Source organism: Wyeomyia smithii, chromosome 2, assembly GCF_029784165.1.
Source record: "Wyeomyia smithii strain HCP4-BCI-WySm-NY-G18 chromosome 2, ASM2978416v1, whole genome shotgun sequence".
In the NCBI taxonomy this organism is placed as follows: domain Eukaryota; kingdom Metazoa; phylum Arthropoda; class Insecta; order Diptera; family Culicidae; genus Wyeomyia; species Wyeomyia smithii.
The window spans coordinates 127,320,855-127,348,611 of record NC_073695.1 but is presented as its reverse complement, the minus strand read 5'-3'; the positions used below and the strand labels follow the sequence as shown (position 1 = coordinate 127,348,611).

Below are 27,757 nucleotides of genomic sequence, written 5' to 3'. Positions count from 1 at the left end.
ACAATCTCAATTTTGGTTGAGTTATATTTTTTTGCACAGAGTAGATTTTTGAAACATTTTGTAAATTTGTTTTGAAATATCTTGCCATTTTACATGGTATTTTTTTCCAATTCAACATTGCCACCCTAACGACAATGATGTGGCAAATATTATATTTTCAGGAATTTTTCTATTGGTATTGAGTGAAAAGTGATTTTTTTCTTTTTATACTCATTTTTACACAATATTATGAACCACTCTATGTCAAATAAATGAACCACCCTAATGAAACATAATGTTTTCGATGCTAGTTATAGTGTATATCATTATACAGGTTATTTCAAAAGACTAGCGATCAATTTCATTAAATAATTTCTTAATATTTTGAACTCCGCCTTCCGCATCTGAAACCGCCATTCTCTACTGCGAAAACTTGCCGAACTTTTTGCGGATATGTTAACCTTTTCTACCTTTATGTCCATCCTGACACACGTTTTATACAAGCAAGATCTCTAAACCAACTGGGAAATTGAACCTGCCACCAAAACAATCTCATTATGAGAGTAGGAGACAACACACTTTTTTGAAGTAGAATACTTCTCTCAGGAAGTTCGGCTACATAGGGATGTGAAATGAAAATCTAAAACCGAAAAAAGTGAAAAATATGTCCAATTTCAAATGCTAATAAATCGGTTAGTATTCGATGGATTTCCTTCGTTCTTGCAGCAATAGATTGGAAAATCTTCTAAGGTTCTTCCCAAAACAAGATAATTGTAATTTTTTTATACACACTATTGTTCTACTGAAAATAGTAAAGCCTTGTCAAAACGAAAAATTCGACCTCTGATTGGTCGTTATATGCTTGATTCCCAAGCACGGTCGACAGGATCATATACCTTGCAATTGAAAACATGCTATTTGGCTTATATAAGAGCCTGTTTCAGCCGGAGCCGCTCATAATAGTTCTAGACAGCGACAACAGCAGTCGTCCTTCCTTAGCAGCAGCACTAGCCCTGTGGTTGGTCACCACGTCACAGGAGCAGCGCGGTTTTTCTTAGCGTGTGTAGCCAGACAGCCATTATTCCCCCCGTGTTGGGGCAGCATAAAGATTGCCATCAGGAAATCCAATTTTGGAAATCAAAATGCCTTTTTCAAGGTAAATAAACAAGTCATTGAAAGTTAATAATTTTTGTCAACGTAAGCAAGCATTCTGTGTTGCATCCTAGCAATTTAAATCTGTCGCACCCGTCTAATTTACTGAATGTGAAATAGCTTCCACAGTACATGTTGTCCGTGTATCTTAATTCCCCCAATGTTAGGGCAGCTCAAAAGTTGTAATCAGTAACCGATTTTGTACCACAAAATGCTTTTTTCAAGGCAAATAAAAATATAATTGAAGGTTAATAATTTTCTGGCATCAACACAAGCAGACATTCTGTGCGGGATGCAATCAAATTCTGTTGTAATTGTCTAATTTTCACTTTATTTAGTAAACCCCTCACTGTAGGGGCAGCGCAAAGGCTGCGATCAGCATAACCGACATTGAATAATAAACTGCCCTGTTAGAACGCATTCACAAAAGCAGTTAGTTCGACTATGCAGAGCTAATATGAAGTCGATTCAATCAATCACCATTAACAGAATTTCGTCGTCTCCCAGCTGCCAAGTTGCAACATGATGCAACACGCAACAGCGAGCAAACGAAATCGCTTGATGTTACAAACCGCAATAAGATACGGGTTGAAACCGTTGCGTGTGTGAGAGCACCATCGGTGTTTATTCGCTGGATACAAAAACCAAATGCGAATTGTGGAATAATTCGTCTAAAGAACATAAGGAAATGGTAAACCTGAACTGAAAGGCGTGGCCTATTACGTAGCACCCTTCGGCTATAAAAGAAGTGTTTCTGGGAAAACTAGCTACATTCATTAGTCGGAAGGTGAACTGGATGGACCGTCCACTTAGTTGACAGCAGATATCAGCAATTAGCAGTAACAGAGGATAGCAGCGGGTTGCGCCTGTGGCTGCCTTCAAATTAAACAAATCACTTGCCCTGTGGTTGGTCACCACGTCTCAGGCCTCTGCCAGGCTGACTTTCGTACGATAGCGGCGGTATAAGCGGTTGATGCATTTGCCAACACTTACTCCAGTAAAGCCGTGTCTAATTTTTAATGTGAAAACACCTTTCTATTGTGTTGGCCGTGCGCATTAGGTCTCTGCCAGGCTAAACGCGAAAAGGGGCGCGAACCGATTTGCCCGGCCGTAGGTTAATGTACAGTCGTAAGTAGAGCTGTGTAAAAGTATTCTACTTCAACCTTGCGGTCGTGGCTTTGCACATAACCCTTCTGTGATTTTTTCACTCTCTTTTTGACAAAAATCACAATCATTGGCTGAATGATCATGAATGATCTTTGTTCATCATATGTACATATTGCGACTAATCCCATATACTCAGCTGTGCACATTTAGATACAGATGTTGTTGTTAGCATTCACGACAAGAGGCGAATAGTGCGAAGGAAGAGAAAGAGAGTACGCCAGCAGGGATACTATATACATGGTGCTCCTTTGCAATCCTCGTAACTCGTCTTACACATAGATCTGCTTGCAAATGTGAGAAGAGTAAATGTATATCACACACTGACAGAGATGTTAAGAACACGATCCAAAGTTGTAGCGCGTGAAAATTGCTCTTCCGTTTTTTAGATTTATTAATGGTTTTCTCTGATAAATAATAAAAAAATTCTCATTAACAAATCGCTTTATCAAGAACGTCGTAGGTGAAGCTTGAAAATTGTGAATAATTTATCAATCAAAGTGCAAATTAGCCAAAAAGGTGTTGTTTACTCGTGAATGATCCTGACGGTGTTGAAGAAAATGGCGAGATATATGTGTTGTGAAAATATATGTGTGCTTTACTTGAGCGGTGCTATGGAAAAAATGAGAGTGTTGTGTTATAATAGCCCTTTTTGAACAGCGTTTTACTAATTGGAATGAAATTAGAGAGTTACATAATTGTGCAATAATGAGAAAGTAGATTAACGAAATGGTGTGAGACTATGCCACCAGTCATAGTGGTATGCGTGAATTTTGGCTTTTGCTTTGACACGTTAGCACACGTTAGCATAAACGAGCTTCGCATAATATATATGAGAGACAGGAGATTTGATTTTATATCCCGACAGTGCGGTGATTTCCTTTTACGAGAATCACTGTATTGAGCAACCAATTGGCCAGATAAGTACCAAAATTACCAAAAATATATTTGTCATAATATTGCTTTTATTGGTGATTAGTGCATCCTATACATTTGTGTTGGCTGCGTGTGAAGCGTGAAGAGAGATGATGGTTGCTTGTGTTGTCCCCGATTGAAGTTTGCTTGTGTGTGTGTCGAAACGTGATGAAGTCGATGCGAAGTGTTGCTGTGTTTTCAAATATTTGCTCGGCGGCGGCATGTGTGCGCAGTAGGATTATTTTCAAGATTCATGAACCTGGAACTAAAATTCAATTTATGATTTCGTAGCTTTTGAACGAATAGTGTACTCTTTTGGATATTTATGTTCAATTCGTGTGAGTCGGGGTAACATGAGTCCACACTGACCATACCAACTAATTGTTGTTAAAAATTGTTATTAGTTCAACATTTTGTCAAAAAGCTTTGCTCAGTTCGGTCAAAAAAAAAAATTTGTACATATACACTTTATCGAATAATTAAGTTGGAAACATACAACACGCCGTCCATGATAACCGCATTTCAGTTGTGATCAGTTTGGCATTTTGCATATAAACTAAGAACTCTTCTTTGTTTCGTACCCATATTTGCCTTTTTCTAAACTTGTAGTAACTAGTAGTAACGAGCATTGATCCAACATTTGCTTCCTTTAATTGACCGGCAGGTGTCAGTATTGATTAGCATGCAGGCGTGAATAAATTATTAACCGATGTACAATTCCTACTGATTCTGGTCAGTAGCTCAAGCTCAGTAGATCAAGCTCAAATTCAAGCTATCTGATCCATTCCAAGTATTTACGGGTATTTTATTCGATGGTACGCTCCAATTTTATGCTTTTACTAGCATTTGGACGAATGTTGCAAAACCTGAACAGTATTTTTTTAAATCAATTTTGAAAATCTCAGTGGTCGGCATAACAATAGACCATGCGACTGAATGTTGATAGCGATTGTTTTGGCATTTTGTAAATGAACATCGAACTCTGTTTGGTTTGATATGCATATTGGCATTTTTCTAAGTTTTTTTGCTTTGAAGGCATGCAACTTTTCCAGTTTGTCTACTCAGTAGGTATTATAGTTTATATAAAATTCTCCGCGAATTATTAAGTCCGCGCTTTTTAGGCAAATATCCTTAACCGGTAACCCTGGTAGGTTTCTTCCCCGAATCGCATTATTACTCAAGACAAGAATGGTGCATAAGTAACCGCGTTTTACATTCGGCTTTGCGCGCGGTATTTTGACTGCGCTCAGTGTAACTATCCTCATACATCGGTTTCGAAGTTCAATGACCACGTATCATCGACCTTACATCGTATAATGCTCGGGTGTGCCTCGTATTGACTCTTTGGTCAGAGACCTTTTCCCCCTTACTTGCTTTATCGGTTATTCGAGCTCTTATTCGTCATGTCACGAAACAACGCGGCGTGATATTTTCCACTGGTACCAGTAGTTTGCTTAGTTTGCATTTGGCGTGCGGTTGTTGCGTTTTACGAAAACCATTCGTTTCATGGTTAATTTGAAAAGTTCACGGGATGAAACGCGAAGTTTAGTGGGATACAGACTGTTAACGATTGGTAGGTTGCCGAAGATAACTAGATACTTCAATTCTCCTGTATGCCGATGCAGCGATCGTTGCGTGGTTCTATTTATATCGTCTCCTGGTGGCCGGTTGCCCAGAGACCGAGACGTAACCATATCGTGCGCGAATTTGTGTAGGAAAGATCGCACCATTAACCTCGATGGATCCAGATCAATTCCTTTCCACTAACACCAATTCCTTCCTTTGATACTTGTGGATGATGCAGAGGATTCCTCGGTCTCTAGTAGCAACAAGTATTAAACTAACACTCCCGATATCCCTTCCTCTATTGATCTGCATTGGGCGTGGCCAGCTACGTTATTGACCAGTGAAAAGAAAGATCACCAGGAATTGTACACTGAAAATGGCTTGCTACTCCTAGGCACCATTTTGACGGTTCTTTGTACAATTTCAGCTGATTCTGGTCAATCGCGGGCAACACACGGGCGATCAAATATGCTATGCAATGCTATGCTATGCTATCACACACTGACAGAGATGTTAATGCATCACAAAGGAGATTTCTATGTATTCAAAAATCGCTAGAAACGATTTTCTTCCATCGCTGGTTTTCAGAAGACTCATTTAAAAAATCTACATTCAACTTCTTCAGAATATCGTTCTCTCAACTTGAAAATGCTAAGTTTGACAGCATTTTATTCTTAATAATCGTACATAACCTATTTTCAATCAACATCATCTTCATCTTCGAAAAAGACCTCTCTCCAGTTGCGTTCGAGATCATTATGCCTTATTCAGACTCCGCCACATATCACCTGATATCGCCAGATGATATCGGATATCACCTCGGGTGTTCTTTCTACAGTCAGATGATGTGGTTTGACATTTACTTTGGTAATTGAAAAAAAAAAAAAGAAAACAAAAACAAGTCAAGGCAAAAACAAGACAACAAGAGCAATGTAATTAGCAGAGCCGAATTCCCACAAAACGAGAAAAAGTTTTTTCGCTATCAAAAATGAGATTCAATCAAAAATTCGATTTACAGCAAGAAAATTTGAACAGACCATTCCAATCTGAAACTTTTCTTCAGTGTTATTTTTTCGTGAGCGCCAATATCACAACTACCTCCATAAGAGTTCACCTTCGATTCTCTTGGAATGACACACATTAACACACCATTTGAATCGAACCAGCGCGCATGGGGGGCAAAGCAGAGAAAGAAAATAATCCACAAGTTTTTTTAATGCATTGCTGTTGATTCCAAATAAAAATAAGCTTACTTGTCTGAATCAGGGATACCAGATGTGCGTTGCAAAATGCAGATTTTCAGAGTCCGTGTGCAGAATTTATTGTGTTGCAGATGTGTGTAGTTTTTTCCTAGTTGCTGTAGATTATTTCCAGGGTCGCCTTATATCTCAAATTGTGTGCAAATTTTTACCTGTGGATCGCAATTTTTCAAATTGCGGTAGGTTTTTTTTAAGATATCAAGAAAAAAATTTCGGATTTCGACAGTCAGATCTGGCTGTAAACCGTAAGCAAGCACCGAATTTATTATTACATATGTTCAAAGTGTGCGATCGCCACAAAACCTCGCGTGTATATCAAAGTGGAGCTCAAAAAACAAGATTACTTGAAGAAAAAAATCAAAAAGTCGTTAGTGCCTTGCAAAAATTATTTTATATGAGAATTTATTTGAGCCTAATACCTCGTTCACATTACACTGCAAATTACCGGATATCAGGCGATTCGTGCTGTCGAGGCCATATCACCATGTCATATTCATATCACCTGATATCCCATACAATCGAACTGTCATTGGATATCACTTCGGCTACATGGTATCGCGGATACCATGTTCGAAAACCAATAAAAACCAGATTTGCAGCAGTTGGCGACACGGCCAAAAGACATTTGACGCAACCCTAAAAATTTCGAAATTCGCGTTGCATGTGAAATAGAAGGAAGGATATATTTTAACTCTTGTCATCCCACACATTTTGACAATTGCATATGAGAGTTCGCGTTGGTGCGAGCGAACTAGCTGAAATCTCTATCCTAATTACATTGCTCTTGTTGTCTTGTTTTTGCCTTGACCTGTTTATGTTTTCTTCTCTTTTCAATTACCAAAGTAAATGTCAAACCATATCATCTGACTGTAGAGTGAACACCCGAGGTGATATCCGATATAATTTAATTTAAAAACGTTTGAACTCAGTCAATTTCCAACCGATATCTGTCATTTTTGCAGCAAATGATTGAAAAATCATTTAAACACCCGTCCAAATGCAAAAAATTGAAATCTGATTGTTCGAACTATTGTACTATTGAAAATTGTTGAACCTTGTCGAAACGTAAATGTCGACTCACACTTTTCCCTAAAAAGGACGACACAATGGAGTACCTAGTTAGCCGGGAATGCACTCTTTGGTCTATATAAGGGACTGTTTCTCCTCAAGCAAATCAGTTTACTAGTAGCAGGCAGCAGCAGCGGAATCAGCAGAAGGCAAAAGCGGCGTCGGTAGTGGTTAGCTGCAGTACCTACCTCTTTCAGTTCGGCTTCCCTTCGATCTGAGTTGGACCCGACCAGCGGTAATCCAATTCAGATAATTATTGGGTGAATACAACCCGAAGCGGAAAAAGACTTGCACCGCCAGGTGGTTTGTTTGTGTTCAATTTCCACGAACGGTTCAAAGCAGAGCGAATATGGAACGAGCTGCGTGCAACGTTGCTTTCCGCAAAAGGACCACCGCTTGGGCGTTCAAGTCCGTCGTACAATCTTTTATCGGCAATGACGTACCATTTTTCGTTTGCGTTCATGATTGACCGAAAAAACAGTTAATCAATTTGAAGCATTCTTTCGTTGGAGGCTCATATGCTGGTGGTATGCTATTGCTCCTACAGTACCAATTTTCACTAACCGGGACTTCATTCGTAATGAATTAACCTACGCTTGAATCATCTGCATCGAATATCGTACACGCTCGTCAAATTTAACTCTAAACTGATTGAGATGTCACTCATTCTCGTTAAAAGTGAACCTACCCTGCACAGAGTTTTTATGATATTATTCATTTATGGGTGAAGTCACCATGTGTCAGAAATTGAGTAGGAATCACCCTCTTCTCAGAAAACCGCTTTGAAATGAAACAGAGTAAAAGCTACTCAGTTTGCTCGTTTTGACCTTTGATCCCTTTGATGAATGAAATTGCCAGAGGGTTGTTGCATACAATTTTAACAAAAACAAACCTTATTAAATCATTAGTGTATCTTCTGCCTTAGCAGCTTCATTAAAAACTGCAGCAATACGGTTCACTGTTACCCTGGAACTGTGACTTGAGGTTTTGAATAGAACACATGCCAAAAAATCCATAACCATTCTCATATCTGGAGGAACTCAAAAACACAAATAAAAAACACGTTTTTCCAAACAACAACTTATTTTTAGCGAAACGTTTTTAAATGTTTTCAATACCACTCAAAAAAAGAGTAAAGCAGAAAATTATGACAATCTGAGTAACTGTTACTCAGTTCGGTAAACGGAACTTACTCAATTTTTGACGTTTTAATAGACATTGTAAAACTGAGTCAAAGTTGCTCACTTTAGAGTAAAATTAAAGGAGCGTGTAGAGCTTGTAGAGCAAGCGCACCGGTGAGTTGCCATTTGAGTTGCTATTTTCACAACGCTGGCCGTTGCTATTTTGGATAGCAACCGATGTTCGCACCGGTCGTTGTTATTGGGGATTACCAATTCATCTATTTCTTTTTAACGTCGGCAGTTGCTAATTTCTAAAGACCGTCACTAACTAGCATTAGCAAAATGTTTGTGTGTGTCGTATTTCCCAAAAATTCTGCGCATCTAGTAATAACCAATTTTTCTGTCCGTCAATTGTTTCCGAAATGATCTGCGTTCTTTTTGCTTCATAAAATATCCCCTTTATTTCAAGCAACTCTGTTTTAACTTTGTTTCTGTTCTCCAAAATTATCGATAGCACAATTCTGGTGCAGGTTTCTTCGTTTGTGCGTGCATGGATTTTTTTTATCCTTGTATGTTTAATTAAAGTAATTGTGTGGTATACACCAGATGTGAATTTCACGAATTTTATGAATTTCTCACAACTCACAAGCTATCTGCGCCTGCCGCGCACGCCTGTATGTTTGTATGTTATGTATTCAAATTACCAATCGTGGCGGCGTCATCAAGCTAGCCCACGATTGGATGACAAGTAAATGAGGTAGCTATGTTTTCTCCCACTAGTTCGTAGTACTAGAAATAAGCAGCGCTGTAAGAACTAATCTGTAAACGGAAAAAGAGAAATAAAGATGATTCTAAGTTATAACATCTGATCCATGTTCTTATAATATAGACCGTGGAACGTTTCGCAACGTTGCCTTTAATAACTATTATACTCAAAATTGGCGAATTGTCATTAATTGTATTTTGTACTTTGTGCTGTCTCGATTCCTACAATTTGCTATTAATATTTGCAAATTTGCAACCAAAAAAAAATTAAATGCAGAACGCGGAAATTGTTCTCGAGTATTTGGTTGCTTCTAGTGACGAAGAAAATGATTTCGCGAAACAAATCTTTTTATACGCGAGTATGAAAAGGATTTTTGGAAAGATTCGGGGTGGCTCTCAGCCTGGAAATCGGTAAAATATTGACCGCTATGCTGAGGAAGTTTGCTATCCAGCGTTTTAACAATGTTTGTTTCTTCGGAAACACCGGTCTATACCGATGACCATTTTTGACGCCGCTTTCGAATTCGTCTTACGTTGTTTTCGAAGATTAAAACAGCTGTAGATGCGAAAAATGGTTTTTATTCAACAACCGGACGCAACGGGAAACTGAGACTAACATGCCTTCAAAAGAGTCAGCAGCAATAGTCGGTAATACTCTCGAGCAATTCACTCAAACCTTCCAGGTTTATTGAAATAATGACTTGTGAGGACTTGAGCTTTATGCTTCATGTAGATTAGAGTGCCAACCAAAATGGTCATCTCGAATAAAAAAAAAAAAAACTATGAATGTTTACCCGCCCGAAAAAACACCCTGTGTTAAATTTCAGCTCAATCGTAATTAAAATAGACTGGTTCACGCCGATACTTGCGGCCAACGACGTGTTTAACCGAGGTAAAGCGTTTTGTCTTCTGGGGCCGACCAATTATGTTCGAAACACTCATTATTTTCCTAATATTGTTACGAACATTAACTATCGAGCACAACAAAACAAACAACAGTTTGACATTATTCATCAAAAAGCAACGATGCGGCACGTTGCTATTGCGTTGCCAAATTTAATAACTCGCTGCTACTCGAGGTGAGGATTGTTATTTCCCAAATCAAGATAGCAACGCCCGGTGTGGTTGCCGCGTTATGGTGGGAGTTGCCAAACTAGCTTTAGAAACTTCAATTTAGCCACTGGTGGGCTTGCTCTAAGTTATGTTCAAAATAGTCATCATTCAAGCCACTTGGTAATGGCTTTATGAGTAAGATAGTATTTCTCACACCATCGGCGGGGAAAAAGATAGGGTAGAACAGGGCTTGTTGGTTACGGGGTTAGTTGGTCAAGGTTGGTCAAGGTTAGTTGGTGAGGATAACTTCAAATCTACGCATCGAAAAAATTGTGTTATATGGCTGATATGATCAGATAAGCAAAGAAACTAAATGACTAAATAAAGTGCAGTTGTGCAAAACGTGATTTAAAAAAAATTTCGTTGTCCTTCGATTTTAAAATAAAGAATAAAAAACACCTCGAAATCTAGAGAAACATTTCAAAAGGTCCTATCTGACATCGATGCTTGTCAGAGAAAAATGAACTTGAAATTTTGTGAATCCTTTTCAATTTCCAATTAAAACCGAAATAAGATTCCATCCCTTTTATTACCTCAAATGTAAAAAAAGAACGTCATCTGAACTTCTAGTGCTTTCTCAATCGTTTCAATTCTTTTTTCCAGTTTTTATTGATGGTTTTGTTACATAGGACCTATGTTGTTTTCGTTATCACATGGGACCTATCTGATTGGTCTCTTAGTAACTATCAATGACACATTGGACCTTTGATTTAAATGGCTTCAAAGGCTTTATATGAAACAGTATATCATTGTGATTAACGTTTGATATCCGAATTCGAGATTCATTTCCATAAAAATATTGTCTATCATTTCTTATGAAAGTTTGGTTTTTTAAACCAACATTTTTTTTATTTTATTCTCTTTTCTAAATCAAAATTAATAGTAATCAATTAATCACATGATTTTTCAGTGAGGCAGCTGGGGTGTAGTGGTTTGTGAAACGGTAGCTTAAGACAAAGTGAGGAATCAAAGGGAAATGACAATGTCAAACTCGATTAAAAGAAAAATGTCATGTTGTAGGTTATACAAGAACATTGAAAATACGTAAATATATAACACTAATTAATTGAATGATTTATTTGTTTTGTTGCAATGATTATTATAATTTATTTCATTTTCCTATTATCAAAATTATTTACTATGCGCATCATTTTCTTCGGGATCCAGATTTCCATCGAAGTGACTATAGAACATAAGGAAAAAATGTGTGTTTGAAAACATAAGGTCGTCTCTCGTTAGGTCGTCGTTTACCAAAGGCCTTCTGAATTTGCTGGCAATATACAGCTGTCGTTCGAATCATTCTCGTGGGATTCCTGAATCGCAAAATCTAGCACTTGAAACTCGTCCGCTGGACACAGGGGGGGGGGGGGGTGCGCTCTGTCCGTGGAGTTAAGGTAGCAGCCTCGGAGAAGGAAGGTACCATAGTTACAACCAACATATATGGTGTCACGTTTGAAATTTTCTGAATAGTCAGAATTAACAGCAATATTCTTCATAGAATCAGTGACCTGCAACTAGTTGATTTTCCATTTTTCATCATTTTCAATGATGTTCCTTGGCTGGCAATGATTCAAAAAACCCCTATGATAGTGTGCGAAAGTTTTGTAAATTTTCCTTCTACTCGAATGAGTCCATGAAACGTCTGTTTCCATCTGGAAAATTCTTCATGAACAAATAATCGCGACGTGAACGACTCTATGAGACTTCGTGAGGGGAACCTACAACGATGACGAGGAGATGTTCGAGATCTGTGAATCATATTAGAGGTAATAATGTAGCATCTAAGCTAAACATTTCAATTAATATTTACCAGGTGCACGCTAGTCGTCCGTACCGCTACGTTTTCGGCGTCTTCTGTGGACATCGATTGCGACTTCATTTTTACTTTTTTTCACTTTCTCAGACCGGTGAAGAATATTACACAAAGCTCGAGGTCCAATCTGCAACTGTCAAAGTCTTTGTTCGTATAACAGATTGGCCTACTAGTAGACAAACGTCCAATCAGAGAGCTGTGCGATATTGTATTATTATTCAAATTGGACGTTTTCTTGCAAGATCTGGAATTTTTATGGATATCAAATATCTATTTTTTTCTCAAAGGAACTTATAGATAAGAAGCTCTTCCATGCGAATAAACATAAAATAGGTTTTGTTTACAAATGTCAGATAGGACCTTTTGAAATGTTCCTCGAGAAATGTGTATCAAATGACAATTCGCTTATGTATGGTCGAACAGTCATTTTAACACAGCAAGAAGCAATTCATTTAAGAAACGAAGGACAACGATGAACATTTCAATAAAACCACGTTTCGCTCAGGAAATTACACTCTTTCAGCTGATCTATAATCTAAAACTTTAGAACCCGATTGCGAAGTTCGGTTCGGGTTTTCAATTTAATACGTGCTTTCTTTGACTTAGTGTCTATCACTGTAATTTCAACATATAAAGTCGCTTTTTCGGCGGGGGATACGTGCCGCGTAAAAGGAAACCGCTTAAAAAAACCGCGATTTTGTAACTAACGCAGTTTTTTTCACGCGGATTTCAAAATTTACGTGTTTTTAACCCGGATTTTAGAACTTAAGTGTTTTTTTACGCGGATTTCAGAATTCACTCGGTTTTTAGAAATTACTTGGTTTTTACGCGAATTTCCGAAATTATCCGTTTTTTTACACGCACTTCGAAATTCACGCGGAGTTTTACGCGGATTATAGAATGTACGCCTCGTTTTACTCGGATTTTGGAATTTAAGCGTTTTTAACGCGGATTCTTTTTTCGCGCTACGTGAACTCTTATGGATGAAGTTGTGATATTGGAGCTCACGAAAAAATAACACTGAAGGAAAGTTTCAGATTGGAATGGTCTGTTCAAATTTTCTTCCTGTAAATTGGATTTTTGATTGAATCCCATTTTTGATAGCGGAAAAAAACTTTTTCTCGTTTTGTGAGTACCCCAAAAATGCAAGGGGCCCCTCTTAAATCCGGCTCTGTCTATTCTGAAAATATCAACATGGGTGGTATTCGGTCATTTTCAGCTGTTCTTCTGGCATCATTCTTACTCCGGAATGACCCATATTGGGTGGTGTTTATATATATAAATATTGGTTGTTTTAGAGAAACTAAACGTGGTCATCTTTGAATTCAAAATGGTGTCCATGGTCAATGCCTGGCTTCTATTCATCATCTCGATTACGGAAATATCCATATTGAGTAGTATTCGGTCATTTTCGACTTTTTTCCAGATGTTGCCATCTTACAATTCAAAATTTTGTCTGAGGTCAGTTATTAGCTCATTGCATTATGCTGACTCCGAGATACTTATATTGGGTGATATTTGGTCACCTTAGGCTGTTTTGACGTAGAATACGTCTTACGGCAACATAAACAGGGGTCCAACTTCAATACAGGGATCCAATTTCGATAACCGAATACATCGAGAGCGTCACGAAAATTGTCAATTTCAAACGTTTTAAACTCAGACAGTTTCCAACCGATTTCCGTCATTTTTGCAGCAATCGATTGGAAAATCATTTTAGCACCCGTCCAAATGCAGAAAATTGTAATCTAATTGTTGTATTGAAGTATTGAAAATTGTTGAACCTTGTCGAAACGTAAATGTCGACCTTTGATTGACCGCTTGCTGCCTTTCCCTAAAAGGACGACAGAATGGGTACCTAGTTAGCCGGGCATGCACTCGTTAGGCTAGATAAAGACTGGCAAGTTCAGTTTACTAGCAGCGGGCAGCAGCGGCGAACAGTAGTAGCGATGGCAATGGGCAATGGCGGTGTGGAGCAGCAGCGGGCAACAGTGGTTAGCTGCAGTTCCTACCTTTTTTAGTTTGGCTCCCCTTCGATCTGAGTTGGACCCGACCAGCGGTTATCCAATTCAGATGTCGTTGGGTGAATTCAGCTAGAAACTGAATGAGACTCGCACCGCCAGCTGGTTTGAGAAGCCACCATCATCCAGCGTGTATGTATGTATAGGGTGTGTGCACATATATAACGTGTTTGAATATCTATAGCGTGTGTCGTTAGCATGCGTGGCTAGCTATATAGCGCGTGCATGTCTGTAGCGTGCGTAGCTTCGTGTGCATGGTTAGAGCGTGTCTGTTCATGTCTATAGCATATGTGGCTTGCTATATAGCGTGCATGGCTAGCTATATAGCTTGTGCATGTCTATAGCGTGTCTGTGCATGTCTATAGTGTGCCTCGCTTGCCAAGTAGCGTGTGTGGCTTGCTATATAGCGTGTGTGACTTGCTATATAGCGTGTGTGGCTTGAGTGAGCATGTCTATAGCGTGCTTGGGATGTCTATAGCATGTGTGGCTTGTGTGTGATTGTCTATAGTGTGTCGTGCGTGTCTACAGCGTGTGTGGCTTGCTATACAGCGTGCGTGGCTTGCTATACAGCGTGTGTGGCTAGCTATATAGCGTGTGCGTGCTATAGCGTGTGTGCATATTTATAGCGTGTGTGTGCATGTCTATAGCATATCTCTAGCGTGTTTGGTTGGCTATTTAGCGTGTGTGTGCATATCCACAGCGTGCGTGACTAACTATATTGCTTGATTTATATTATCATATATAGTTGCAAATAAATCACCTCATGTTGATTTTAAATATCCCAGTAAATCATTCAGAACTAAATCAAAAATTTGCCGTATTGAAAAAACAATATTCAGTTGCCAAAAAATGGCTTTGACCAACATTATTAACCTCTCTTGACGCCAGCTAAGCCTCAAAATTTACTGACTGTATTTTAATATTTATTTGAAGAATGTTTGAACCAGTGAGCCTGAATCACATAACTTTTCGCTCAAACCCTATGATCGCGCACGGCCCTACGTTGTGTTGAATTTCACCCTTTGGCATCACGAGAGGGCAATTAAGGCCCAGGGAGAAGGTTTCTTTCGCGCACCACGAAACGCACAAACTTTACTTAGCTACTGTACATTTATTCTAGGGGTATTTACAAACTGGCAGCGTGACGGCGCTGCCGCCGTACGCTTATCGACTAACAACTATTTGAGATGGCAAGCACACTTTTATAGCTGGTCGCAAACAATGACCAGCTTTGGCGGGAAGCGCAAATAAAGCCTAATTGTGGCAAAGCAAAAACGCGCCAACTAGCTTGGCTTGGTTCTCGCGTCACTCACGGTGTTGCGGACAGTCGTTCCTGTCGCAGTGCGGATGGTGTGACGCAACACCCTACTATTTGCAGCATTCAGTTGTAAAATTATCTACGCTACCGTAAACTGCAGAAAATTGTTCGTATTAAACCTAGGTCACCGAGAATGCACGTTTATGACCTCTTCGTACCCACTGCCTAAATTAAACTATTTCAGTGCAACTTGATACAAAAGACAGCCTCAAAACAATTAAATTTAATTCTTGTTTTAGATACAAATGCAAAGAATACCACAAGTATCATTAATCAAATGAGCATGACACCCCACAATATTATCAGGAGATGTTTCTAATAGAACATAATTTTCGAAAGGTATTTTAAATATATATATTTGGACAGGCAAAATATATTGTGGACATTGTCCAACATATATTTTGGACACCTGAGATATTCTTGCATATATTTTAACATCTGATATTTTTTCTATATTTTAACGCATTTAATGAATTGTTTCTTACCCTTGAAAGTAGGGAACCATTGATATACAACGTGGACAAGATTTGAATAATTCAAGACCAACACCAACCACACCCGCCTCCTCAACTGTGATCTACCGCGCACGAGTGCCTTCTTATAAATATATAAGCTCTGTAAATTTTTATTTACCAAACGCTTTTTTTGTATACTGACCACCAGTTGATGTAGTGTCTACGTGGTACCAATTGAATGATTCATTTTCCATTTAAAAAAAACATGCAGCGGCGTAGTGAGGGGAGTGATATAAGGGTTCAAAATACTCACAGATCCTCAAAATCTGAGTAGTTTTTATCTGCGTAATCCTTTTTGAGATTATAGGTATAACACCAAGGTAACTTCAATCTGATAAAGACGGTAAACAATGAGCTGTCAAAATGAACAAAGCGCTTGCCTGGCAATGTGAAATTCGCCGCTCTTTTTTTTCTGTTTCACAGATCAAGATGATGTCCAAAATATAATTTTTCTCATTTTTTTGAATACATTTTGGACAGTACAAATTTAAGAGTTTTGAATGATTTTCTAAGAGTAGTAAATAAACAAAAATGTGTGTTAACCTAATATAAGTGCGGTAAGTCAACATTCAGATTTATAGCTTCTTGAAGTACAGTCGGTTTCACTCTGTTCCTCTTGATTTTGACTGAAACATGGAAGTCTTGAGTCAACAAATTTTAAATCATGATTTTTTTCTGTAATTTTGAAACATTTTGTATATATTACCATACAGCCTTGAAACGACAGTTCAGATATTGGTTTAGAATACTGGTATGAAGATTATATGCTTCAATTACGAAATAAAAGCTGATAATATACCCAGCCTGTCCAAAATATATGCATGTTGAAAATATATTATCTACCCTACATGGCTTTAAAATAACTAGATTTTGAGTTATTCGTGATTTACTGTGAAATAAAAAGTTGAATTTTAAAGTTTTCCTACAATAATCAAGGTCGAGTAAAAAAATTGAATAAATAATATTAGGTTTACTAAAGGGGAGGAAATGTATGTAATTTAACGAGGATGCGAAAAATGAATAAGCATAGCATAGCATTGCATAGCATATTTGATCGCCCGTGTGTTGCCCGCGATTGACCAGAATCAGCTGAAATTGTACAAAGAACCGTCAAAATGGTGCCTAGGAGTAGCAAGCCATTTTCAGTGTACAATTCCTGGTGATCTTTCTTTTCACTGGTCAATAACGTAGCTGGCCACGCCCAATGCAGATCAATAGAGGAAGGGATATCGGGAGTGTTAGTTTAATACTTGTTGCTACTAGAGACCGAGGAATCCTCTGCATCATCCACAAGTATCAAAGGAAGGAATTGGTGTTAGTGGAAAGGAATTGATCTGGATCCATCGAGGTTAATGGTGCGATCTTTCCTACACAAATTCGCGCACGATATGGTTACGTCTCGGTCTCTGGGCAACCGGCCACCAGGAGACGATATAAATAGAACCACGCCACGATCGCTGCATCGGCATACAGGAGAATTGAAGTATCTAGTTATCTTCGGCAACCTACCAACCGTTAACAGTCTGTATCCCACTGTATCCCACTAAACGCGTTTCATCCCGTGAACTTTTCAAATTAACCATGAAACGAATGGTTTTCGTAAAACGCAACTACCGCACGCCAAACGCAAACTAAGCAAACTACTGGTACCAGTGGAAAATATCACGCCGCGTTGTTTCGTGACATGACGAATAAGAGCTCAAATAACCGATAAAGCAAGTAAGGGGGAAAAGGTCTCTGACCAAAGAGTCAATACGAGGCACACCCGAGCATTATACGATGTAAGGTCGATGATACGTGGTCATTGAACTTCGAAACCGATGTATGAGGATAGTTACACTGAGCGCAGTCAAAATACCGCGCGCAAAGCCGAATGTAAAACGCGGTTACTTATGTACCATTCTTGTCTTGAGTAATAATGCGATTCGGGGAAGAAACCTACCAGGGTTACCGGTTAAGGATATTTGCCTAAAAAGCGCGGACTTAATAATTCGCGGAGAATTTTATATAAACTATAATACCTACTGAGTAGACAAACTGGAAAAGTTGCATGCCTTCAAAGCAAAAAAACTTAGAAAAATGCCAATATGCATATCAAACCAAACAGAGTTCGATGTTCATTTACAAAATGCCAAAACAATCGCTATCAACATTCAGTCGCATGGTCTATTGTTATGCCGACCACTGAGATTTTCAAAATTGATTTAAAAAAATACTGTTCAGGTTTTGCAACATTCGTCCAAATGCTAGTAAAAGCATAAAATTGGAGCGTACCATCGAATAAAATACCCGTAAATACTTGGAATGGATCAGATAGCTTGAATTTGAGCTTGATCTACTGAGCTTGAGCTACTGACCAGAATCAGTAGGAATTGTACATCGGTTAATAATTTATTCACGCCTGCATGCTAATCAATACTGACACCTGCCGGTCAATTAAAGGAAGCAAATGTTAGATCAATGCTCGTTACTACTAGTTACTACAAGTTTAGAAAAAGGCAAATATGGGTACGAAACAAAGTAGAGTTCTTAGTTTATATGCAAAATGCCAAACTGATCACAACTGAAATGCGGTTATCATGGACGGCGTGTTGTATATTTCCAACTTAATTATTCGATAAAGTGTATATGTACAAATATTTTTTTTTTTACCGAACTGAGCAAAGCTTTTTGACAAAATGTTGAACTAATAACAATTATTAACAACAATTAGTTGGTATGGTCAGTGTGGACTCATGTTACCCCGACTCACACGAATTGAACATAAATATCCAAAAGAGTACACTATTCGTTCAAAAGCTACGAAATCATAAATTGAATTTTAGTTCCAGGTTCATGAATCTTGAAAATAATCCTACTGCGCACACATGCCGCCGCCGAGCAAATATTTGAAAACACAGCAACACTTCGCATCGACTTCATCACGTTTCGACACACACACACACAAGCAAACTTCAATCGGGGACAACACAAGCAACCATCATCTCTCTTCACGCTTCACACGCAGCCAACACAAATGTATAGGATGCACTAATCACCAATAAAAGCAATATTATGACAAATATATTTTTGGTAATTTTGGTACTTATCTGGCCAATTGGTTGCTCAATACAGTGATTCTCGTAAAAGGAAATCACCGCACTGTCGGGATATAAAATCAAATCTCCTGTCTCTCATATATATTATGCGAAGCTCGTTTATGCTAACGTGTGCTAACGTGTCAAAGCAAAAGCCAAAATTCACGCATACCACTATGGCTGGTGGCATAGTCTCACACCATTTCGTTAATCTACTTTCTCATTATTGCACAATTATGTAACTCTCTAATTTCATTCCAATTAGTAAAACGCTGTTCAAAAAGGGCTATTATAACACAACACTCTCATTTTTTCCATAGCACCGCTCAAGTAAAGCACACATATATTTTCACAACACATATATCTCGCCATTTTCTTCAACACCGTCAGGATCATTCACGAGTAAACAACACCTTTTTGGCCAATTTGCACTTTGATTGATAAATTATTCACAATTTTTCAAGCTTCACCTACGACGTTCTTGATAAAGCGATTTGTTAATGAGAATTTTTTTTTATTATTTATCAGAGAAAACCATTAATAAATCTAAAAAACGGAAGAGCAATTTTCACGCGCTACAACTTTGGATCGTGTTGCCAGATCTCCCCTCCGAGGATGCGAAAAATGAATAAGGACAGAAAGTGTGACTTAAAATTAAAAAAAAATCTCATCCAGATGGGACTCGAACCCGCAATCTCCGGTGACTTCGGCACGGTGTTTTGGAGAGTTGCCGGGTCTGCAGACTGCAATTATGGTATCTTCAGGAGTCAATGTTAGCCTGGAATTTTTCGATAAAAATGTTAATGATGACTCGGAGAGGAAGGTGGTACAAAACTTGAAAAAGGTGAGCAGTGAAAGCGACATTTCATATAAGACTTGAATCAGAACGCGAGGAAACGATGAGACAGAAGCCTCGCAATATTACTGGACGGGAAAAAGATAAACCCAGACAGGAAAAGAGAGGCGAGCCGGAAGCGGACAAATCAGCGACGCAATTGGGTAGAGAGAGCTATTTTCATACCAAAAGCCGGAAAACGAGATAGGACAATCCGAAAGCGTTTAGGCCAATTAGTTTAACTTCCATCTTTTTGAAAACTATGGAAAAATTAATCGACTATCATATTAAAACAGTATATATGAAATCCAATCCATTAAGCAAATTTCAATTTGCTTACAAAAACAACGTATCAACCACTGACGCGCTACATATGTTAGTGGGAAAAATCGAAAAATCCATCCATGCCAAGGAAATTTCCCTGGCAGTCTCATAACTCAATGAAAATGGAAATGGAAAGGCATGGCATAGACAGGTACACAATAAAGTGGATTCATGCCATGCTAATAACTCGCGAAATAACAGCTAAACTCGGTGGGACGTCCCTAACAAGAAAAACTACGAAAGGATGCCCTCAAGGAGGGATATTATCTCCCCTATTATGGTCATTTATCGTAGACGATCTTCTTCGGAGCCTATCGGAAAACGGCTTCGAAGTGATAGGTTTTGCAGACGACGTAGTGATTTTAGTTAGGGGGAAGCACGACAGCGTTATTTCTGATAGAATGCAAACTGCACTTAATCTCACAGCTCAATGGTGCAGACGAGAGGGGTTGAATGTAAATCCATCCAAAACAACTATTGTTCCTTTCACTCGAAAAAGGAAATACATTATTCCTAAATTGCGATTGGAAGGCACTGATATAATGCTTCCCACTGAAGTCAAATATTTGGGAATCACACTTGACCAGAAACTAAACTGGAACACTCAAATTGAACAAACAATTACCGAGGCCACAAACGCCCTATGGGTATGCAGCAGAGCCATTGGAAAAAGCTGGGGTCTCAAACCCAGCATGATACACTGGATATATAAAACAATAATCATACCCAGAATAACCTACGCCTCGTTAGTTTGGTGGCCCAAAACCACTGAAACATCCACTCAAGCTAAGCTAGCTAAAATCCAAAGATTGGCCTGTGCATCGATTTGTGGAGCTATGAGAAGCACTCCATCAAAAGCCCTAGATGCAATACTTCACCTTCTTCCACTTCATCAGGTGGTTCAACTAGAAGCGGAAAAAAGTGCTCTAAGGCTAAATCGACAGTGCAGCCTAAAAGATGGAGATCTAACAGGACACATGAGAATACTGAAAGATTTCTAAATAAATAATCTAATAAAAAGTAAGGAGGATTGGCTGGAGAGGAAACCAAATTTCGGAATTCCTTACAGAACAGTAGAGATAGAACGAGAAAGTTGGCAACAAGGTGGACCCACAATTCGGGATGGTTCACTTTGCTTCTACACAGACGGTTCTAAAATGAATGGTTCTGCAGGTGCGGGATTCACAGGAATATACGCGATAATAGAATGCACGAAAGAAATTATCGACACGCAAATATATGCATTTTCTGTGATAGTCAGGCAGCACTCAAAGCCCTGAATTCTCCTTTCTGCCACTCTAAACTAGTGTGGGAATGCATCCTGTCGCTCCGAAAGTTAGCTATGAAAAACCAGGTGAACTTATACTGGGTTCCTGGTCATTGTGGAATCGAAGAAAACGAGAAGGCCGACTTACTAGCCAGACAAGGGTCATCTACTAACTTTGTTGGCCCAGAACCTTTCTGTGGAATCTCCCCGAGCGCTCTAAAAGCTGAACTCGGTGAATAGGAAAAAGCGACCATCAAAGCAAACTGGGATGTCATAAGTGGATTACGACAATCGAAAAGATTCATAGAGCCAAATCGCGAGAAGAGCCTCGTGCTGCTCAGATTAAATAAGAAAGACTTGAGGACATTCACAGGTCTTATTACAGGGCACTGTCCGAGTAAGTATCATCTCAAGAAGATAGGCAAACTTGATGATGATAAATGTCGCCTGTGTGGCATTGAAAGCGAAACTTCAGAACATCTACTCTGCGAATGTAAGGGACACATAGAACCTACCGAAATTTGGAGGGAAAGTCCTGGTGAGGTAATAAACTTCATACGAAGTGCGTTGCCCAACTGGGATAAATGTGCAATGTAGCAAGGACATCAACTCGCCAAATAGTGATGTACCTGCTCGTACGCACTTAGAGTAAGGTGAAGCATACCACAATAGATCAAACAATGGTCGCAGTGGTTCAGTCTTCTACAAGGGAAAGAAGCGACATTTCAAGAGTGAAAAAATGTTCGTCTATAAAAAAACTTAGTAGACTCGCAGAGAAGTCACTAAAGTTTTTTTTCAATAGACTGCGGCTTGATATCAAGCTTTTTTATTTAGAAGGATCCCAAGGCATGGATAGAAAGAAATGATTTTCTTGATGCCAAATCGAAATGTTGTAGCCTAACAGTTATCAATGACCATGCACGGGCCATTTGAGTAGCAGGTTATTTAGTTGAAATTATAATAAATCTGGTACGGCAAATGAACATTTTAGTATTGGAAAACATCAAAATGCAACTTTTTATTCCACAGTAAATCACGAATAACTCAAAATCAAGTTATTTTAGAGCTATGCAGTCTTTGGCAAAGTTTTTCCCCATAAAATTTCCTATCTTTCATTTATATTCAGTTGGGGGTAGCATTAGGCTTCATACCCAATTTTATTGAAAATAAATTGACGATAAACAACCCGAAACAAATATTTCTCTTATAGTTTTGGCCCTAAGGAAACATAAAAAGATTAGGTTACATGGAAAATTGAATAACTGAACATGTTTGTTGGATCTAACATAAGAAAAACCGATTTTTTTAAAAAAGTCATCTTGACCTGGCCAATTGAAAACATCATTTTCTAGAGCTACCGCCTCATTCTGTGCCGAACACGCATCAGTACTGGACGTGTTTGGTGATCGGTCCGATAGAGTATAAAACAAAAGACGTGTGAACAAGTGTTGGCATTGTTTGCCTGGTCGAGTGAAATAAATCCGGGTTCAAGGTCGTTCCTTTGTGCAACTGTTTCGCATCGTGACTGCCAGCTGGTGCGTAAGCCGATTTGGCTGCTGGCTGGATTGTGCTACAGCAGTGGACGAGACACAAACGAGGAAAAAGAAGAAGCCATCAGTGTCAGCGAGTCGTATCGCTGTGTGGAGTGATCTCACACCTGGCTCGCTGCTGGTGGCTGTTTGGTGCTGCTGTATTGGTGCTGCTGGCTGTAACGGCTGCTACTTCGAACGATCGGACAACCAACCTTACTGGAAGGGAGAAATAAAAAGGTACGTGTTCTTGTCAGCGCTAGTGCGCTAAACATAGCGCGATGGATGTAGATCCCTCGCCTCCCGCGCCACCATCCCCGAACCCCTCTGACCCTGACCCTTCTGTTACCCCCTCCCCTGTTCATTCTTCAGTCCCCCCTCGCCCCAGGCTTTACCCAGACGGAGCCCAGGGCAGCTATACTGTTTATTTTCGGCCAAAGGCAGGACCGAAATCGAAAAAGTTGAACCTCTTGCAGATTTCTAAAGACCTGACGAAGGAGTACAAGGGCGTGACCGAAATTTCCAAGGTCCGGCCTAACAAGCTCCGTGTCGTGGTCGGTAACCTGAAAGAGGCCAACGATATAGCTTGCTCTGAGCTCTTCACACGCGAGTATCGCGTTTACATACCCGCACGAGACGTGGAGATCGACGGTGTCATAACCGATTCGAGTCTGTCCGTCGAGTGTATACTGCAAAGTGCCAAAGGGTGCTTTAAGAACAAAACGTGTCCCGAAGTAAAGGTGCTCGACTGCAAGCAATTGCGGTCAGCATCGATCATCGGTGGCAAAACAGTATACACTCCGTCAGACTCGTTTCGAGTTACGTTCGCCGGGTCTGCACTACCAAGCCACGTCTCGATCCACCGGGTTCGTCTCCCTGTGAGGCTCTACGTGCCCCGCGTCATGAACTGCCTGAATTGCAAGCAGTTAGGCCATACAGCCGCCTACTGCTGCAATAAGGCACGTTGTGGCAAGTGTGGGGAGTCTCATGCGGAAGATTCTTGCAGTGTTAACGCTGAAAAGTGTATTCACTGCGGAGAAAATCTGCATGAGCTCTCGACATGTGCGGTGTACATGCAGCGCAGGGATAAAATAAAACGGTCTCTCAAAGAGCGTTCAAAGCGTTCCTACGCTGACATGCTGAAGAAGACCGTTACCACTTCTCCCGTTACTTCGAACCCCTTCGATCTGTTGCCCTCTGAGGAAACCGATTCTGACGATTCACCAGCGGGAGCATCTTACGCCAATCCTGGGGAGTCTAGAAAGAGGAAAAGTGTTTCCTCTCCTAAACTTCCCAGAAAAGGTCCTAAGATTTCTCAAAGTGAAATGAAGGTTACAAACAAACCAAACAGTGCTGCGGAAAAACCGAAGCAAACTCCTCCTGGGCTGGCAAATTTAAAGTCCCAGAAGGAGTTCCCAGCACTGCCAGGAACATCTAAAACCCCAGTTGCTCCTTTTACACTCCCAGTTGATGAAACAAACTCTGGATTAGTGAAATTTTCTGACATTGTGGACTGGATTTTTGAAACTTTCAATGTACCCGATCCAATTAAAATTTTTCTTACAGCATTCCTCCCAACAGTTAGATCATTTTTGAAGCAGTTGACTGCCCAATGGCCTCTCCTTGCAGCGATTGTATCCTTCGATGCCTAATTCAACTGCGTATATGAAGGATTCTATCTCTGTCTTACAGTGGAATTGTAGAAGTATTTTACCAAAAATTGATTCGTTTAAAGTTTTGATAAATAAAAACAAATGCGATGCATTTTCCCTTTGTGAAACTTGGCTTACTTCAAATATTGATCTCAACTTCCATGATTTTAATATTATTCGCCTTGATCGAGACACCCCATATGGAGGAGTACTTTTAGGGATTAAAAAGTGCTATTCTTTCTATCGTATTAACCTCCCCTCGATTCCAGGCATCGAAGTTGTCGCATGTCAAATGACAATACAAGGTAAAGAGCTTTGTATTGCCTCAATATATATTCCCCCCAGAGCACAGGTTGGGCAACGGCTGCTCTTTGATTTAATAGAACTTCTTCCCTCGCCACGTTTGATTTTGGGAGACTTCAACTCTCATGGCGTGGCTTGGGGTTCCCCATACAATGATAACCGCTCCTCTTTAATCTATAACCTTTGCGATGACTTCGACATGACTATTTTAAACAACGGTGAAATGACACGTATCCCGAAACCTCCAGCGCGCCCAAGCGCTTTGGATCTATCCTTATGTTCGACGTCGCTACGGTTGAATTGCACATGGAAGGTAATCCTCGATCCTCACGGTAGCGACCATCTGCCTATTCTTATTTCAATTACTAACGGGTCAACTCGCATGCGACCAATTGACATTCCGTATGACCTCACACGAAATGTCGATTGGAAGTTATACGAGGAAATGATTTCAAAAGCGGTCGAGTCGATTCAACATCATTCACCACTTGAAGAATACAACCTCCTCGCGGGCTTGATTCTCGACGCCGCGTTGCAAGCCCAAACGAAGAAATATCCCGGCGTAACGATCAAAGAACGGCCTCCCACTCCGTGGTGGGACCAAGAGTGCTCCGATGTCTACACGCAAAGATCCGACGCGTTTAAGGCCTACCAGACGGGAGGTATACCTGGCGACTATTTACGGTATTCGGAGCTTGATACCAAGCTTAAAAGCTTGGCTAAAGCAAAGAAACGTGGATATTGGCGTCGGTTCGTGAACGAGACGTCGAGGGAGACATCGATGAGCACTCTTTGGAACACAGCCCGAAGAATGCGGAATCGCGTAACGGTCAACGAAAGCGAGGAGTCTTCAAGTAGGTGGATATTTGATTTTGCCAGGAAAGTATGTCCGGACTCTGTTCCTGAGCAAAATATTGTTCGCGATGCGTCTCCGGGCCACGACGCGATAGAATCACCTTTTACGATGGCAGAACTTTCAGTTGCCCTCCTGTCCTGTAACAATAACGCGCCTGGATTAGATAGAATCAAATTCAACTTGTTGAAGAATCTACCCGGCAATGCCAAGAGGCGCTTGTTGAACTTGTTCAATAAGTTCCTGGAGCAAAACATTGTACCGCAGGATTGGAGGCAAGTGAAGGTGATCGCCATCCAAAAACCAGGGAAACCAGCTTCTAATCACAACTCTTATAGGCCGATTGCAATGCTATCCTGTATCCGGAAATTGATGGAAAAAATGATACTCCGTCGTTTAGACCACTGGATCGAATCAAATGGTCTACTATCAGAAACTCAATTTGGCTTCCGCCGTGCCAAAGGGACGAATGATTGTCTTGCGTTGCTTTCAACAGATATTCAGCTGGCGTATGCTCGTAAAGAACAAATGGCGTCTGCGTTCTTGGACATTAAGGGGGCTTTTGATTCCGTTTCTATTGACATTCTTTCGGGTAAACTTCACCGACAAGGATTTTCTCCAATTTTGAACAATTTTTTGCACAACTTGTTGTCCGAAAAGCACATGCATTTTACGCATGGCGATTTGGCAACTTTTCGCATTAGCTACATGGGTCTTCCCCAGGGCTCATGTTTAAGCCCCCTTCTTTACAACTTTTATGTAAATGACATCGACGAATGTCTGGCAAATTCATGCACGATAAGACAACTTGCAGACGACAGTGTAATCTCTGTTACAGGAGCCAAAGCTGCCGATTTGCAAGGACCATTGCAAGATACCTTGGACAATTTGTCTGCTTGGGCTTTACAGCTAGGTATCGAATTCTCTCCGGAGAAGACTGAGATAGTAGTTTTTTCTAGGAAGCATGAACCTGCTCAGCTTCAAACACAATTAATGGGTAAAACTATTTCTCAGGTTTTGGTACACAAATATCTTGGTGTCTGGTTCGACTCTAAAGGCACCTGGGGTTGTCACGTGAGGTATCTGATGAAAAAATGTCAACAAAGAGTGAATTTTCTTCGTACAATAACCGGACAATGGTGGGGAGCCCATCCAGGAGACCTTATAAGGCTTTACCAAACAACGATATTGTCTGTTATTGAATACGGGTGTTTCTGCTTCCGCTCCGCAGCAAACACACATTTGATCAAACTGGAGCGAATACAATATCGTTGTTTGCGTATCGCCTTAGGTTGCATGCAGTCGACCCATACGATGAGTTTGGAGGTTTTAGCTGGAGTACTACCATTGAAAACCCGCTTCTGGAGCCTGTCTTCTCGTATTCTAATCAAATGTGAGGTCTTGAACCGTCCCGTGATTGAAAATTTTGAAAGGTTAATCGAACTTAATTCTCAAACCCGTTTTATGACATTGTATTTCAATCACATGTCCCAAAATATTAACCCTTCTTCGAATATTCCAAATCGTGTCGACTTATCAAATACTTCTGATTCTACTGTGTTTTTCGATACATCCATGATAGAAGAAACTCGTGGAATCCCGGATCATTTACGCGTGCAGCAGATCCCTAAAATTTTTTCCAATAAATATCGAAACATCAACTGCGACAATATGTACTACACTGACGGATCACTTCTTGATGGGTCCACTGGCTTCGGTATCTTCAATAACAATTTAACCGTCTCCCATAAGCTCGATAATCCTGCTTCTGTTTACGTCGCAGAATTAGCTGCAATTCAGTACACCCTAGGGATTATCGAAAAAATGCCCACGGACCATTATTTCATCTTTACGGACAGTCTCAGTTCCATTGAGGCTCTCCGATCGATGAAAGATGTTAAGCACTCTCCGTATTTCCTGGGGAAAATACGGGAACATCTGAGTGCTTTATCCGAAAAATCTACTCAGATTACCTTAGCGTGGGTCCCTTCTCACTGCTCGATACCGGGTAATGAGAAAGCGGACTCTTTGGCTAATGTGGGCGCAACAAACGGTGATATTTATGAAAGACCAATTGCCTTTAATGAATTTTTCGCACTTGTACGTCAGAATACGATCATCAGTTGGCAAAATGCTTGGACCAGAGGG

At 40.0% G+C, this 27,757-nt stretch overlaps 1 protein-coding gene across 4 annotated transcripts in view; it reads left to right on the top strand.

Annotated features, from left to right (window-relative positions):
- LOC129722490 (uncharacterized) overlaps window positions 1–27,757 on the top strand; it is a 193,203-nt gene that overhangs the window by 74,617 nt on the left and 90,829 nt on the right. Inside the window, exon 1 of one of the 4 annotated variants that reach the window (XM_055675943.1) lies at window positions 19,514–19,690. The exons of the other annotated variants lie outside the window; for them this stretch is intronic. The gene's annotated coding sequence lies outside the window, so the exon portion shown is untranslated. Of the gene's footprint in view, window positions 1–19,513; window positions 19,691–27,757 lie in introns of those variants that run through there. 4 annotated transcript variants of the gene reach the window in all.